Source organism: Nycticebus coucang, chromosome 16 (assembly GCF_027406575.1).
Source record: "Nycticebus coucang isolate mNycCou1 chromosome 16, mNycCou1.pri, whole genome shotgun sequence".
In the NCBI taxonomy this organism is placed as follows: domain Eukaryota; kingdom Metazoa; phylum Chordata; class Mammalia; order Primates; family Lorisidae; genus Nycticebus; species Nycticebus coucang.
The window spans coordinates 43,970,916-43,986,601 of NC_069795.1; positions in this window are offsets into that span (position 1 = coordinate 43,970,916).

Genomic DNA, 15,686 nt, shown 5'->3' on the forward strand with positions numbered 1-15,686 from the left:
AATTTAGACAATTCCTTTGGATGAAGCTATCCAAAGGAATAAATAATAAATAATAAATAAACCTGCCGGGAGCCAAAACATCTCACAAGAATACCCCTTGCTATCTTGATTTTACAGGCAAACTGTTCTCAGGAATTCAACCGTAAACAGCAATGGTACTTTCCCCTTGCGTATCTCCTCAAAAATGCACCCCCCGCCTTAGGGTCCTTCTCCTAGTAATTTTCCAGAAACTAGCCCCCTCCCCTGCCCTGTTAGGAATAGCCCTTAGTTACTTCCTCGTTTGTGTGCTTATAAGCCCAGCTGAAAAATAAACTCTTTGGAGCTTGATCAGACTCTTGACTTGCTCTCATTCTTTCGTGTCTCTTGTCCCCTCATTCGACTGACCCCTTTGTTTCCCAGGTCCCCGTTGAATTCCCCGCGGGCCGGGGCATAAACCTCCATTAATAAAGAGGTTTGTAAATAAAGACAATGAAGTCCAAAATTTAGAACCTTCTTTACATTTTACAATAGTAATTTTTCTAATGTTCTTCTATAAAAATATTGTTATCAGCTGCTTATTTGCAGCAAAAATCTCATGTAGAGATTTTTATTGTCAGGATAATCAAAAAGTTTATATAAAATTTTTACATGTTCATTTATGATATGATCTCTCTTTATTACAAAGACTTTTTATTTTGTGATGAGATGTGTGATTTTATATTACGTTTTTACTTCATTATGTTATCTGTGGTATTATGTTTTAAGCACAGCTTAAGAACAATGAATGATGGACCTCCAACACTATATTAGCAGGAAAAATTGTTGCTTGATAATGATTGATCCTTTCTTTTAAATTGAATCTAAATTTTGTTGGAGAAGGCAGGTATTCTGCTGAAGTCCTGCAGTATATAGCATTATTTGAAGAAAGAGATGTCCTGTACTTGCACACACTATTGGCCAATAAAATGGAAAAAAAGTTGATATCTAAACCTTCTAGAAAGGACAGATTCAAGTGATTGGTAGTTTTTGTCTTTCACACTCTGTTCTCTTCTTGATTAAATTACAATTGTCATAACTAAATCTGGAATTACCACCTTCAAACTGACCATCAATAAAAGGGTGTAGACTCCCAGTGACCTCAGCCCCAATATCTTTGAGCTACTACTTTATATTGGGATGGGCTACTTTTATTTTTATCGTTAGCTGGAAAACAAACAAACATCAATCTTCTTTAAGTCACTATGTGTCGCAGCCCCTAGTGGCCCCTATGGCTCTGGACTCCAGCGCTGCAGGAGTGGCGCGGATTAGAAGTACAAGCTTGCAGGAGGTGGGCTAACCTTGCTTGCAGGATGGCCCCCAGCAACCTCCGCAGTAGCCTTTTACTGAGACAGTACAGGACAGGGGAGGGGAATTTGTTCAAATTTGAGGTGTTGCAGTGATTTTTTTCTTCAAAGGCAAATTGCCTACCTTTAGCTTATAGGCCTCTGGGATAAAGTTTTAATTTCAGTAAGTCCATGTCAGAAAAATGGAAGGGACATTCAGAAACATGAGTTTGGAGACTTGTAGCCAGGAAACAATTCCAAATGTATTCCAAATTGAAGGCAAAGAAGAAAAAAAAAGATCAAGCTTAGTGTCTAGAATCTAATAGCAGGAGTTCCATAATTTTTTCTGAAATACAACTTTTCTCCCTCTAGACCATTATAGACTCATAGTTTTGCCAAAAATAAATTTTAGTAGAAATAATTAGCTCTCAAATAAGTTTTAACTTTATTATATTTGGGAAGAATATCTATTGAAAGTGTGAAAATGATAGTGATTGGCCTTACATCCATTTTTTAAGTTGACTTTGATGAACATTTTTTTTTTTTTTTGAGACAGAGTCTTAGTATGTCACCATTGGTAGAGTGCTGTGGTGTCACAGCTCACAGTAACCTCAAATTCTTGAGCTTAACCAATTCTCTTGTCTAAGCCTCCCAAGTTGCTGGGATTATAGGCACCCGCCACAATGCCTGGGTATTTTTTTGTTGTAGTTGTCTTTATTGATTTTTTTTTTTTTTTCAGTTTTGGCTAGGGCCGGGCTTGAACCCACCAACCCTGGTATATGGGGCTGGCACCCTACTCCTTGAGCCACAGGTGCCACCCTCTTTATTGACTTTTTAACAGGCCTGGGCCAGATTCAAACTCTCAGCCCTGCTGTACGTGGCCAGCACCCTAGCTACTGAGCTACAGCAACAAGCCCAATTTTAGACTTTTAAAAGGTTCTTGAGGCTGGAAGCCACACCAAGGATTTACCATCAGACAGTGCATATAATACCTGTGTAAGTTGGGTGAATTTTTTTTTTCTTCTAATGGTTTTCTGAAATATCTCTAATTCCTGGGCCTATCAGAAAGAGATATTCATTACTTACCTCAAGATCATAAATACTATAAGGAAGCAACATAAACAAGGTAACCAACCAGTCATTTTCCAAGTTTATGCTTTTCATAAAGTCAACTCCCACATTTGGAGTACTCTTTTCAAGTTAGAAAATATGCTATTTCTATCCATAGTCTTGGTAAAATAATCAATATCTCCACTGTGTCCTCTTACAAAAGAAAATAAATTCTTATTGAAATGATGCATATAACTATATTAACATAAAATAAGAATACTCAGAAATAATTTCTGAATTCTGGAGAAAACATGTAGAGAAGAAGAAGAATATTTCTATTTTCCTTTCAAAAGTATGTTTTATCTAATTTCTGTTATAAATAAAATAATAAAGCTTTCTTAATTCTAGCAAATGAAACATAAAAAAGATCAGCAATGTTTTAAACAAAAGTCTATGAAAAAGTAATTTCAGTCCCATGTACTAAATTTTTGTTCTATTTGATGTTAGGAAAGCAATCTTCATGACTTCTTCACTTTTTTTTATTAGTGCTGTGGACGTTTTTAACTAGTCTTGTGCTATGATCTTCAAAGACATCTAAGTTGTATTCAAGAGTGCTTGTCAAGATCCTTTCTATGAAAATTCTCAAAAATGCAGTACTTTAGATATTGCAAAAAAAAATAGGGGAAAACATTATAATAAAGAAATTTATTACATATACCAAAACATAGTAAACTTTTAGGAATTTCATACAATTTTGTAACACATATTAATAAAGATACAAGAAAGATATAACTGAAGCTAAACACCCTTTGATATTTGGCAAAGCTTCCTATACGAAATAAGCCTACTATGTCTCTCTTGGACGTTAGAGGAGGCCCCTTTTGGAATATACGAATTTCAGGCCAAAAGACAAAATGTAGAATCTGAAATTTGATTTTGAGAAGTATGTCAAAGATTTAAAACACATGATCAAACTATGATCACAAGTCACTGTAAAACAATAGACATTTGTTTAGCCAAGGTGATAACTCAAAGACTTCAGACAGTTAAAACTTTTGCTCTTTCATAGAGAGGAGACTCCATTTTCCAAACAATCAAAAGACTTAATAAAGATAGACTGAAAGTAGCACAGTTTGTGCTTACCATGTCCCTTACCATTTTTGCAATTTACTCAAAAGGTAAACAAAAATATTTCTACTATTTTTATTAATATTATATAAAAATCTTATTTAAAAAGAAAAAAAATTCTATGTTTATATTATTGTATCAGGAATATTAAAAGTGATTTTATATAATAAAATATTTTATATATTTATAAAATAATAAAACTGTTCAAAGAGATCCATCCAATTTCAATCAGCTCTGACCACACAAGGTAACAGTTAGATAAAACTGGGAGGATAGGAAGGGATATGGTAAGCTTCAACTATTGGGTGCAATATAGGTATATATGACACACATGCTGGGTAAAGGGCTCAGCTGTAACTTGGACTTTACTTAACAAATGTAAACAATGTAATTTAATCATATGTACCCTTATATCAATCTGAGGGGGAGTTAAGTAAAATTTTTATAACCATTTATAATTTTTTTAATTCTCTCTTTTTATCCAACTTTCTATATCTATTTAATTTTAGAGACTTTAGGCTGATAAGAAAACTTCAGAGAATAACTTCATGCCATGCTTTGGAAGAGATAAAGGATTGAGAGACAGATATGGGGAGAGAAGGTCAGACAAACAATGAGGCTTTTCAATTCACCATGTTAAAAGTGACATATTTGGGGGTATCAGGTAGACCCCAACAATTCAAGTAAAACTAAAAACCTGGCAACATATAGGTTCTTTATTTTCTCACTTTTATGTTACAATTGGTTTTGTATCATGACTTCAATTTTTTTTTTTTTTATTAAATCATAGCTGTGTACATTAATGTGATCATGGGGCACCATACACTGGTTATACAGACTGTTTGACACATTTTCATCACACTGTTTAACACAGCCTTCCTGGCATTTTCTTAGCTACTGTGTTAAGACACTTACATTCTACATTTACTAAGTTTCACATGTACCCTTGTAAGATGCACGGCTGGTGTAATCCCACAAATCACCCTCCCTCTGCCCATCATCCTCCCGCCCTCTCCCCTCCCTCTTCACCCTATTCTTAGGTTATAACTGGGCTATAGCTTTCATATGAACGTCATAAATTAGTTTCATAGTAAGGCTGAGTACATTGGATACTTTTTCCTCCATTCTTGAGATACTTTACTAAGAAGAATATGTTCCAGCTCCATCCATATAAACATGAAAGAGGTAAAGTCTCCATCTTTTTTTAAGGATGCATAGTATTCCATGGTGTACATACACCACAATTTTAAATCTATTCGTGAATCGATGGGCACTTTGGCTTTTTCCATGACTTAGTAATTACAAATTGGGCTGCAATAAACATTCTGGTACAAATATCTTTGTATAATGTGATTTTTGGTCTTCTGGGTATATACATAGTAGAGGAATTACAGGATTGAATGGCAGATCTATTTTTAGATCTCTAAGTGTTCTCCAAACATCTTTCTAAAAGGAATGTATTAATTTGCATTCCCACCAGCAGTGCAAAAGTGTTCCCTTTTCTCCACATCCGCGCCAACATCTCTGGTCTTGGGATTTTGTGACATGGGCTAATCTTACTGGAGTTAAAAGATATCTCAAAGTAGTTTTGATTTGCATTTCTTTGATGATTAAGAATGATGAGCATTTTTTCATATGTCTGTAGGCCATGTGCCTGTCTTCTTCAGAGAAGTTTCTCTTCAAGTTCCTTGCCCAGCCTGCAATGGGATCACTTGTTCTTTTCTTGCTTATACGTTTGAGTGCTCTGTGGATCCTGGTTATTAAACCTTTGTTGGAGACATAACCTACAAATATCTTCTCCCATTCTGAGGGCTGTCTGCTTGCTTTACTTACTGTGTTCTTGTCTGTGCAGAAGCTTTTTAGTTTCATCAGGTTTCAGAAGTGCATTTTTGAAGCTGCTTCAATTGCCCAGGGGTCCTCCTCATAAAATACACTCCCCGACCAATTTCTTCAAGGGTTTTCCCTGCAATCTCTTCTAGTACTTTTATAGTTTCATGTCTTAAGTTTAAATCTTTAATCCAGAGAGAGTCTATCTTAGTTAATGGTGAAAGTTGTGGGTCCAGATTCAGTCTTCTACAGGTCACCAACCAGTTCACCCAGCACCATTTGTTAAATAGGGAATCTAATGTACTCAGCCTTACTATGAAACTAATTTATGACGTTCATATGAAAGCTATAGCCCAGTTATAACCTAAGAATAGGGGGAAGAGGGAGGGGAGAGGGTGGGGGGATGATGGGCAGAGGGAGGGTGATTTGTGGGATTACACCTGCTGTGCATCTTACAAGGGTACATGTGAAACTTAGTAAATGTAGAATGTAAGTGTCTTAACACAGTAGCTAAGAAAATGCCAGGAAGGCTGTGTTAAACAGTGTGATGAAAATGTGTCAAACAGTCTGTATAACCAGTGTATGGTGCCCCATGATCACATTAATGTACACAGCTATGATTTAATAAAAAAAAAAAATTGAAGTCATGATACAAAACCAATTGTAACATAAAAGTGAGAAAATAAAGAACCTATATGTTGCCAGGTTTTTAGTTTTACTTGAATTGTTGGGGTCTACCTGATACCCCCAAATATGTCACTTTTAACATGGTGAATTGAAAAGCCTCATTGTTTGTCTGACCTTCTCTCCCCATATCTGTCTCTCAATCCTTTATCTCTTCCAAAGCATGGCATGAAGTTATTCTCTGAAGTTTTCTTATCAGCCTAAAGTCTCTAAAATTAAATAGATATAGAAAGTTGGATAAAAAGAGAGAATTAAAAAAATTATAAATGGTTATAAAAATTTTACTTAACTCCCCCTCAGATTGATATAAGGGTACATATGATTAAATTACATTGTTTACATTTGTTAAGTAAAGTCCAAGTTACAGCTGAGCCCTTCACACAGCATGTGTGCCATGTACACTATACTGCACCCAATAGTTGAAGAATCAACATTGTTAAAATGTCCATACCCAAAGCAATATACAATTTTAATGCAATCCCTGTTAAAGCTCCACTGTCATACTTTAAAGGTCTTGAAAAAATACTTTGTTTATATGGAATCAAAAAAAACCTCAAATAGCCAAGACATTACTCAGAAATAAAAACAAAGCAAGAGGAATCACGCTACCAGACCTCAGACTATACTATAAATCATTAGTGATCAAAACAGCTTGGTACTGGCACAAAAACAGAGAGGTAGATGTATGGAACAGAATAGAGAACCAAGAGACGAGTCCAGCTACTTACTGTTGTTTGATCTTTGACAAGCCAATTAAAAACATTCAGTGGGGAAAGATTCTTCCCAGCCATGAGCATGGTATGTTTTTCCATTTGTTAACATCTTCAGCTATTTCTTTTCTTAGAGTTTCATAGTTCTCTTTATAGAGATCTTTCATGTCCTTTCTTAGATTAACTCCCAAATATTTCATCTTTGGCACTACAGTGAATGGATTAGAGGCCTTAACTGTTTTTTCAGCTTGACTATTGTTGGTATATATAAAGGCTACCGATTTATGGATGTTGATTTTGTAACCTGAGATGCTGCTGTATTCCTTGATCACTTCTAAGAGTTTTGTAGTAGAATCCCTGGTGTTTTCCAGATATACAATCATGTCATCTGCAAAGAGTGAAAGTTTGATCTCTTTTGACCCTATATGGATACACTTGATTGCCTTTTCTTTTCTAATTGTGATGGCTAAAAGTTCCATTACAATGTTAAAGAGCAGTGGAGACAATGGGCAGCCTTGTCAGGTTCCTGATCTGAGTGGAAATGATTTCAATTTAACTTTATTCAATACGATATTGGCTGTGGGTTTGCTGTAGATGGCTCTATCAGTTTGAGAAATGTCCCTTCTATACCAATTTTCTTAAGTGTTCTGATCATGAAGGGATGCTGGATATTATCAAAAGCCTTTTATGCATCAATTGAGAAAATCATATGGTCTTTGTTGTTTAATTTGTTTATGTGCTTAATTATACTTATAGATTTACATATATTAAACCAGCCTTGAGACCCTGGGATAAAACCGACTTGGTCATGATGTATAATTTGTTTGATGGATTCTGTTTGTTAGGATCTTGTTGAATATTTTTGTATCTATATTCATTAGTGATATTGGTCTATAATTTTCTTTTATTTTTGGATCTTTCCCTGGTTTGGGGATCAGGGTGATGTTTGCTTCATAGAACATGTTGGGTAGTCTTCCTTCTTTTTCTACCTTTTGGAACATGTTGAGTACTATAGCTACTAGTTCCTCTTTAAAAGTTTGGTAGAATACTGACGTGAAGCCATCTGGTCCTGGGCTTTTCTTTTTAGGGAGATTTTGTATGGTTGATGCTATTTTGAACTTGATATTGGCCTGTTCAGCATTTCCACTTGATTCTAGTTAAGTCTTGGAAGGTGATGTGCTTCCATGTATTGGTGAATTTCCTTTAGATTTGCACATTTATGAGAATAAAGATTCTTGTAATATTCATTAGGGATTTTTTGAATTTCTGAGGAATCTGTTGTTATTTCGTCTTTGTCATTTCTGATTGATGAGATTAGAGATTTTACTCTTTTTTTTCTGGCTAGGTTAGCCCAAGGTTTATCTATTTTATTGCCCTTTTAATGAAACCAACTTTTTGATTTATTGATCTGTTGTATAATTCTTTCGTTTTCAATTTCATACAATTCTGCTCTAATTTTGCTTATTTCTTTTCTTCTACTGGGTTTGGGGTTGGAATGTTCTTCCTTTTCCAGTTGCCTGAGGTGTCCCATTAAGTTGTTAACTTCCTCTCTTTCCGTTCTCTTGAGGCAGGCTTGCAGTATTATAAATTTCCCTCTTAGGACTGCCTTTGCAGTATCCCAGAGGATCTGACAATTTGTGATTTCATTGTCATTTTGTTCTAAAAATTTGGCAATTTACTTCTAAATGTCATCTCTGACCCAGCTATCATTCAGCATAAGGTTATTTAACTTACATGTTTTGTATGAGTATGCAGATTCCTGTTGTTGCTGAGTTCAACTTTTATTCCACAGTGGTCCAAGAAGATGCAAGGAATAATTTCTATTCCTTTCAATTTACTGAGGTTAGACTTGTGACCTAAGATGTGATCAATTTTGGAGTATGTTCCGTGGGCTGATGAAAAGTATGTGTATTCAGTTTTGTTGAGATGAATTGTTCTGTAGATGTCTGCTACATCCAAATGTTGGATGGTTAGGTTTAAATCTAAAATTTCTTTGCTCAGCTTCTTATTGGAGGATCTATCCAACACTGCCAAAGGAGTGTTGAAATCTTCAACTATTATGGAGCTGGAGGAAATCAAGTTGTTCATGTCTGTTACTGTTACTCTCATAAATTGAGGTGCATTCTGTTTGGGTGCATAAATATTAATAATTGAAATCTCATCACATTGAGTATTACCCTTAACAATTATGAAGTGACCATTCTTATCCTTCCTTAATTTTGTTGGTTTAAAGCCTATTGTGTCTCCAAATAGAATTGCAACACCTGCTTTTTTCTGATTACCATTTGCCTGAAATATGGACAACCATCTTTTCACCCTGAGTCTATATTTACCTTTTAAGGTAAGATGTGACTGTTGTATGCAGCAAATATCTGGCCTGAGTTTTTGTATCCAGTCAGCCAACCTGTGCCTCTTTAGAGGACAGTTTAAGCTGTTAACATTAATGGAGAATATTGATAAGTCTGGTAAAAATTTGGGTGTCGAGTTTTTCAAAAGTCCAGTGGACATTTTTAATCCTTTCCCCACTGAGGAAGTTGGAGTTTGATCAAAAGTTTCTGAGTGAGTTTACTTTTGTGGTAGAGGATTGGGCTGGTCATTATGGAGAATAGGTCTGAGAATATACTGTATACTGTAGAGCTGGTTTGATTATGGCAAATTTCATCAACATTTGAATGTCATTAAAGTATTTAATTTCTCCATCATAAATGAAGCTCAGGCTAGCTGGATACAGAATCCAGGTTTGAAAGTTATTTTGTTTTAGGAGATTAAAAGTCGATGACCACACTCTTCTGGCTTGAAAAGTTTCAGCAGAGAGATCTGCAGTCATTCTAATATTCTTACCTTTGTAGGTAATGGATTTCTTATGTCTGGCTGCTTTCAGAATTTTCTCCTTCATGTTAACTTTAGTGAAGCTAATTATGATATGCCTGGGGGAGGTCTTATTCAGATTGAGTCATATTGGGGGTCTGAAACTGTCTACTATCTGAATTTCAGAATTGCTTGGCATGTCTGGAAAATTCTCTTTCATAATTTCATGGAGAAGGGCCTCTGTGCCTTGTGAAACCACTTCATCACTTTCAGGGATTCCAATGAGGTGGATATAAGCCTTCTTCGAATTATCCCAGAGCTCTCTGAGAGAATGATCTGTTTTTGTTCTAAATTTCTCTTCCTCTTTGAAAGTTTGGAAGCGTTCAAAAGCTTTGTCTTCAATGACAGAATTCCTTTCTTCTGCTTGCTCCACTTACTAAGGGATTCTACTGTACTTTTCAGATCTTTGAGGGCTGCAAATTCTTACTTCAGTGTGTCAAAATCTTTGGTGGTTTTGTCTTTAAATTCATTGAGTTCTTGAGACAACTTTTGAATTTCTCCTCAAATTTCTAATTCCAACTTTTGAATTGTTCCTCGAATTTCTAATTCCAAATTTTCCTCCATTCTATTAATCTTGTTTGCAATTCAAATTCTGAATTCAATTTCTGACATCTCCGCCAGCTGTTAGATGAATGGGATCTTCAGTTACATCTGCCATATCTTTTCTTGAGGGGGGGGTGATCTATTCTGGTTATTCATGTTACCAGAGTTTTTCCGCTGATTTCATCACATGATTATTTTACACCATTTGAGTTTTCCCTTGGAGCTTTTTCGAGGATCCATACAGTGCTACGGCCTGAGAAACTGGGGACCTGTTTGGTGTTGTGGGGCTAAGTGGTTCTGTCTTGTTTTCAGCTGGTCTCTGTCCGACCCTAGTGAAACAGTAACTCTCGGTTGAAGTCTCAGCTGTGGAGAAATACCATCAATTAAGTCACCTGCCCCCACAGGTAACAATCGGAAAAGGAATATCAAACCTTCCTACAACTACACACCCAGGGCATTACTTGGATAGTCCTTGGGCGATTGGGTCACTTCAAAAGGTCTAAATCAAATGTTTCAGTCAGCACCTGTCTCAGGTGGAAGAGTTTAAAAGGTCTCTGGCAACTGGATCACAGGGGTCTGTTGACAACTCAAATATGAGTTGCTCCTTTGCTCTGTGAAGTCAGGCGGACCCACCCAGCAAATAGATTAGTCTGAGAAGGTTGATGTCTCCTTCCCCACCTTTCACCTCTGTCACACCCAGTCACTGATAACCCCGCAGGGCTGTGACCCAGTTGCTTCCAATGAGCAAATACTCCAGGTGTTTCACATGCCAGAATCACAAGGAAATCTATGTCTGCTCAGCCAGGCCACTGCTGTCTGCCTCTATCCAGCAGGGGGAGGTGAGGCCTGACAACCTTGGGCACTATGGAGGCTGGGGAGGTGTTCACTCAGTTCCAGCCTTGTCCCTGATTGATGTTACTGACAGAACAGAACAACTTTGTGGAATTTGTTTCTGTCCCGGCTAAATTACCCTGTAGAAGTGAAGCTGTTTCGAGTTCCCAGAACCTGTGCCTCAGGCCCAGTCTTTACTCCTATAGGTTTGTATTCACAGCATGATTAGCTGTCAGTTCTAGCCTCCTACCTTCCTTTGTCTATAGGCTGATGATCCTCTGAGGGCTGGGTGCGTCTCAGGCTCAGTAAAGTGGTCCTCTGGGTCAGCCCTGCCCTTGCAATCTCCTGGCTCTGCGCATGCATTTTCTTGTCCCTGCGTTCCACCCAGGCCAGTACCACCTCAGACAAACCCTTTACTCACGGGGCCTGCGTTTCCATCCAGATCTGTTCCCTGGTCATTGCCACCTGAGAAGATGCCTGGCCTCTGGTTGCCCAGAGTGACAGGGGGTGTGACTTTGGAATATCCGGGGTGAGCCCTATTGTTGCCAAAAACAGCTCCTGCTCTGCACCTCAGGGCACCGCCATTCCAGCATGGCTCCTCTCTGCCAACCATCCTCTCCTCCCTCCTGTGCCACAGAATCAGCACTGACCATCTGCAGTCTAGGCCCTGTCCACACCCCTCAAAAAATCACCCAAGAATCTGGACTCCTAAGGGACAAGCCTCTAGACCTCAGAGTGAGAGTGGAGGGGAGTGCTGGGAGCTCATATTTGCAGGTAGAGAATATATACAGTTTTATACAGTTTTATGCCTGGCAGGAGAACGCCATGGCACCCTAGTAGGGGAGGTAGGTCCAGTTTTTAGAGGGTCTCTCCTGTGGAGTGTAGTAGGAGGACCTTTGAACTCTGCTCATTTGTTTGTGGGACAATCTGAGCTGTTCTCATGGGGGAGGGGACTCCCTTCTGCTTGGTGATGGATTTTGTACCTTTTGCTTGTATCCCTAGGGTCACAGCTCGCCTCAGCAGTGTTGATGTGCGTTCTTCAACCTTCTCTCTTGGTGCAGCTCTAATCCACCAGGTTACTTTCTAAATTTCTGTCCTTGAACTCTCCTTCTGTATGGGAACCTCTGTGGAGAGCTTGCGTCAGTCAGCCATCTTGTCTCCACCCCCAGATTTCAAAATTTTTAAATGTAAAGTATTCTTTTAACTTTTACTTTAAGCAAAAGGTATTTACATTGACATAAGTAAAAAAAAAAATAGTCTGTGATTTTTTTTTTTCCAGTTAGTTTTCATTCCCAGTGTTCTTCTTTCATTCCTCAAGATGCAGGTTTTCCTTTAGTGTAATTTACCTTTAATCTGAAAATCTTGGTCTATCTTTTATTGGGAAAGGAGTGCATGTAACAAACTATTTGTTGGTCCATACAGATTGTTTCTATTAACTTGAAAATGCCCCTCTCTTAACCTTATTAGTGAAGGACATTTTCATGAGTGCAAAATTCTATATTGACAGTTTTTCCCTTCATAGAAATTTTAGAACTTTTTGTGTTTTACTTAGCTTCAGTTGAAAGCCATCTCCCATTCAAATGGTTGGTTCATTGTAGGTAATGTATTTTATCTTGTTCACTTAGTTAGAATTTTTGTTTTTCCTTTGTTTACCAAAGTCTTCCTAGGCTATGTCTAAGTATAAACTGGAAATTATTAGATACTATCTTTCATCAATTTCATAGACTTGGTGAATTTTATTTAGTTTTCCTACTCTTTGTTTCTGGTATTCCAGTTACCATAATAATATTAGAACTTTACCCTAAATTCCATATGTCTTTTATATTTTTTTTCTGAATTTCCAGCATTTTCTTTCTTTGTACTTCAATCTGGGTACTTTTTTTTCTTTTTCTGATTCATTTTCTAGTTTATTTTTCTTTTGTATGTGGGGGATATCTACTGAGTTATTAATGCATCTTGATTATGTTTATGATATATTTTCAATTCTATGTTGAAGACCAGATGATTCAAGGGAGGGAGAAGTAAGAGTTAAGTTTTGAATGCTCTGGAGCTATAAGAAACACCTGTGATATAACATCTCAATAACGTCTTTTAGTCCTCCTGCTCAGATGGTGCCTGCCCCGCAAATCTTAGCAAAGATTCACTCTCATACTAGGACTGTTTCTATCCCTCAAAGACTGTTTCTCTCTCTCTCTCTCCTGCTAAGACAAATTGCCCTCCTGCACCTAAGGGGAGTTGATCTCCAGCAAGGTAGCAGAGCAGTTTGTGTCCAGTTTCATAGGCCAGGGCCAAGACCTGGTGTCCCAGGCCTGACATTATAGATTTTCAATTTAATTCTTCATAGATTGCACTTACCTGTAAATTTTACTTCTCTTTATTTTTGAACATACTAATCATGATTACATTAATTCTGTGTCTAATATTTCTAATATGTAGCTATTGAAGATATCTTTATATCTGTCACTGTACATATTATTTATATATAACATATAATAAGTATGTGATTCTACTATGGATAATTGTCTGACATTTATGTATCTTTAATGAGAGAAGTGTACAATAGTATCTGGTTTATTGATTTAAATATTTACTTTAATAAAAAAAATTAGAGAATCTGTTGCAGTAGGCTCTAAAACTGTACTAACTACTTAAGGATACTAAACCATCATTGTTATTTCCTTAGCTGATTTAGGTTGTACTCCTACCTGAGAATTCTAAATTGCAATTTTGTATCATGTAATTGTATATGTTTGTATTATATCCTTCCTATTAACAACAACTTTAAATCTGTAAAGCATCATTTCACACCACAACATATTTTAATATTTTGATAGAGTTACTATTTATTTTTTCCTACCCAAAGCCAATTTAAAGCTAAGGAAGAAGCAACGGACAAGTATTACTGAGAATTTCAAATTTCAGATTTCACTTTTCTTGAAGGCACAAGCAATCTAGATAGTTTCTGTATTTGAAGTTACACTCTGACCAATCTCAGTTTCAAATGCGTACTCATCTGACCCAAAATAATGGTACTGGTAACAACACCTTTATTCTTTATGGGACTGTAGAAAACAAGAAAAGCACGATCGATGCACTTTCATGAGATGCTGAGCCCTGTAGGCTTCCTTCAAAGGAATTCTTTGTCTTCATGTGGAAAAAGTAAGGGAAAGGAGGAAGGGAAGAAAGAAGCCTACTCTTTTTTAACAGGGTCTATGAAAGTGATTCAGTGAGGCAGAAAGATTCATTGCAGTTCTGTGAAACAGGTCCTTCAAAAGTCAACAAAGAGAATGTGAATTCCAATGATCCTTTCAAAAAAAGAGATTAAAAATTATCAACAACATTGGAAGTCCAGGTCAAATAAAGGCTGTACTCATAAAAGAAAAAAATACATATATAAGTAAAAAAAATGTCCTGCACTAAATTAGGTTTATTAAATGTTTACCTACTTATGTTAACTTCCTTTCATGGTATACTATCAAAATTTTTTTTTTCAAACATAAATAAACAAATATTTATCCTCTAAAGCATGACAACCTAGTGTTCACTTTAGGCAAAAGTAATCACCTCTAAAAAATGTATATACTGGAGACCCATGTTTCTAACATACCCTGCAGTTGTATGTGTGTGTACATAGGTTGTGTGTGTGTGTTTGTGTGTTGTATGTGTTTGTGCTTTTCTTCATGTTTTATTTTGTGTTAAGTTATGTTTGCACACATCACACACTTTATAAACATCCTCACATACCCATATACGTACATACACATGCGTATCCTCATTTACCCACATAGGTATACACACACACACACACACACACATTGACTTACAGTAGATTATCTTGTAGCGTATTGATTTTAATAGCAATTGAACATTTAAAATTCATGGGATTTTACACAGAAATATTTATTTTCAACTTTTGTTGGAAGAAGGAAATATGTGAAAATGCCAGACCAGCAATCTGATTTGGAAATAATTTACTTAAACAAAGCACTCTTTAGACTGACTGTGCATTCTCCTTTTCCAGAGTCTTTACTTCTCATGTATCGCCCACAAGTTGGGTGTCAGCTATGCTTTTGACAGCTTGGATTATTTAATGTAAATTTAGTAGAAAGTTTTTATATGATGTCTCTATTAAGAAATAATTAAAAGGTCACCGTGTTTCAGACAATAGTAATACACATTTTTCTTAGTAGATATGATGAATATTCATGCCTTTTTATATGCAAGATGTGTTATTGTGGAAAAAAAAAGTAAAGACATTGCTTAAAAAACAAACCATGCTAAAACATATTCCAGGAATCAAACCTGTCAAGTGACTTTAAAGAAAATGAAAAACCACAAAAATAAAAGTGGGACTCTAGCATGTTTTATTTCAGATGCTGTGGTGCTCGTTAGCCCTTCTCTTTGGATAGCCATATAATAATAGCCTAGTTTGGTATATTATTATCACATATGATTTTATAACATTATAAATTTTATCACATCGGTTATACTGGAAGACAGGGCTTAAGGAAACTAAAATGTTTCTCCGGGAACTAAGACCTTTTTTAGTTATTTGGATTGAAGGAAAAAATATGAGGGTACTGTTAAGGATTTTGTTAATCGGTTACAAGCTATAGTAAAATAGTAAGCTGAATACTTTTTAAAGAGAGTGTGACAAAGGATAAGAGTACTATAGATTTAATCAAGAGCGTGTTGGCCATGGATTATAATATAGGTAAGGAGGGAATAATAAAGTGGTAGTGAT